Genomic DNA, 3,170 nt, shown 5'->3' with positions numbered 1-3,170 from the left:
TTTTTTTACAAGAAAAATAAAGAATCAGAGAGGAAAGAAGAAGATGATGAATTTGTACTATTTTAGAAAAAACTTACACTTTTTGAGAGAAAAATTATACTTTTCTAAATAAAAGTTGCACTCTTTGAACGAAAGTTGCACTCTTCAGGTAAAAATTATATTATTTCTCCTCATCTTCCTTTTTCCTCTTTGTTTTTATGTGTTTTTTCTATGTCCATCTCTTCTTCGCCCTCTACCTCTGCCGGTAGATCCTCTGTCACGCCCCGCGACCGCCCGCCTATTTGGTCGGGTCGCGGCGCCACAACAGACCGCCGAATGGACAGGGTTTCCCCTGTACCGCGGACAGAGTCTCCCCTGTACATTCAAGGCGTAGCAATCAATACAATGTGCAAAGTTCCAACCAGGAACACATTTCAATCAAGATTGCATAATGGAAGGTAATCAACAACATAACAATCCTATATATTACATTCATTTCATATTTCATGCATTTTACATACACAATTCTCAGTTTGAATCTTACACTATTCACTTATCTTCAAATACAAAATCGCGATTTAACATGATTATTTACAAATTATTACAATCTCTATTCCTTTCATTTCTGACATCCACTAAGTAAAGGCCGACATCAGGCGGCTCGACGTATCTCTGGTCCTCGCGTGGTAGGGCGCATACGTATAATTCTACGCCCTCGCCTCGCGCCGACGGCGCTCACATGTGCGAACCTGTAAAACCCCCAAACCACGGTGCGGGCTGAGCACCAACTACATGGTTCCCAGTGGGTACGGCACCCAAGAAAAAAGCTCGACCAATTAGTCCAAGGAGAGGCAACTGCAAAGTTAGGTTCAATCTAAACAGATAGAGTATATATCTTTATTATTGCAACTAATAAACTCATGCTTTGCTCACGATGCAATTAATGCAATGTCTATAATGCCAAATCATGCAATACATTGCAGTATGAAGCAACTAGTAGTTCTTTACACTAACTTTCCATTCTGCTAACCATAGTCATCATTCGATATCTAAGGTATTCCTCTATCTTTAGATTCTTGTCAATTCACCGTTTTAATCATAAAGTTTACACGTACCTTTACAAGGCTAACACACCCGACCGTCTTTGATGTCATATCGTCTGCGGAGTACCGCCATAAGAACAAGGCTCGAGGCGATGGACGTCTCACACTACACCTCCGCCCTAAATCCTCTCCGACTAGGATACCAAATCCATAACTCATAATGCTTACTTGTGTACACTCAATTTGCTAATGACCCAATCTTACCGGTTAACCATATTAACCCCAATAACGTCACACCAAATCCCTTAATAAACGGGGAGCTCGAACCTCCCTGGGGACCCGTCTCTGGGGGGACTTTAAACCACGCGCCATGGTGACCAACCTCCGAGGGCACCGCCCGAGGGGAGCTATCTCCCTCAAACCAAGAAATAACGTGAGTATCGATCCAATCCTTCACTTGAGGATTCATAGCCACCTCGTAAATTGCCAATGTTCAGATAGGTCTTCTACCCTATTTATATTCATGCCACTCCTCTATGGTCAACTTGGACGCGAATGTCAATATGTAAACATGTTTAACAATCATTTCTTGCTGCCAATCATGTCCTCCTATTGTCATTGTCACCCTTGTTTACTATGTTCAAGAAAAGTCCAACTCTCACATTTAACAATAAATAGAGTCCTAACGATACATGAATGAGCACCAGAGATATATATGATCAATCACCACACAGGTTTGGCTAAGGTTCAAGCTGCTAGGTTTAATGCCAACTCGATCTAGATATATATATAGATTGTCCACTATGTTCCCACAACATGGCAATATGTCTCCAAGTATGTTTTCTAATTTAACATAGATCGCACATATTAAATTCATAAATATATCATCATACACATATACCACTAGTATCAACATGATTTGTCAACATACATATAGTTCAATTAATCCAAAAATAGTCCTACTTACGCATTCTCATGGCATTCTTTAGCACTTAATTCATTATATATTACAGTTTTGGCATATTCTAACATGAACATGTCATCATATACTTCGTTTATGATGTTCTTATAATCTACATTCCATGTACGCCGCTTTATATTATGCATTCAAAACATTAATCATATTGCATTTATCGTAGCATTTCTATAGTCATGTTAACATGCATTCTTTTCACATTCTTGATAATATGTCAATATGCATCAATATGAAAATCTCATTTCTTAGACATAAAGGGCGACCTATGTCGCTTCAGTAAGCACAACCCACCTCAATTCGCATTCCGATTCTTGTCGACTACTTGCAATCGCCGCCCGCGTACCTGGCCTCTCGTTTGACCGAGACTCTTGCGGGCGACCACCCAAACGGCTCCAACATCCATGATCCGAAAATTAAAGGTCCTTCGGTTATGTGCGACATTACTCAAATCTGTTTTCTAATGGGTTACGATGTCGCCTCGGCCCCAGGCGGAAACGAAGCCTAAAACGTCGTTTTCTTTAATAACTTCGGCAACGGTCGACGAATCGCCGAACCGACTTCGTCAACGCGTTCGTGTTACAGCTAGCAAATTTGGTTTACGAAGGTCCAAATAATCAAACCCTCATATTTTACAAAACCTCCTTTCTAACCCTAATATGAATTAATCTCTAAATAATCCAAATTAAATGGAGCAAACATGTTTTAAAATGCTCATTAGAGGCATTAGAACACTTAGAACTAAGGATTAGGCCATCCTAAAAACTTACCTCAATGTGAATCCGCACGAAATACACAACCGCTCAACAGGCGCACTGAAAGCCAAATTCCGTCGCCTCCAACGCATATCGCAAGCATCTTCCCACCAACCCCGCGAACTTTGAGGCGAGAAATATAGAGAAATGAGAGAGATCTCTAGAGAGAGAAAGGAGAGTTGTCCTCTCCTCCTCCCATGTGTGCGTTGCGGTGTGTTGTGGTGTGCACTGTGAAGGAGGAAGAAAAGCCATCGATCTTCTTATACATACATCCCAAAACCTATTCACTTCAGTCATTTTGCAGTTCGGATTACAGTTGGAGCCCTTCTGAATGTCCGTTGAGCTAAATTTGACAGGCAGGCTCAGCTTTAAGCGTCAACTGAGTAAGAATATATTTTAAGTTTTCAGTTTAGACCCCAC

The sequence above is a fragment of the Ananas comosus genome, linkage group 14 (assembly GCF_001540865.1).
Source record: "Ananas comosus cultivar F153 linkage group 14, ASM154086v1, whole genome shotgun sequence".
NCBI classification, from domain to species: domain Eukaryota; kingdom Viridiplantae; phylum Streptophyta; class Magnoliopsida; order Poales; family Bromeliaceae; genus Ananas; species Ananas comosus.
This window is presented reverse-complemented; position numbering follows the sequence as displayed.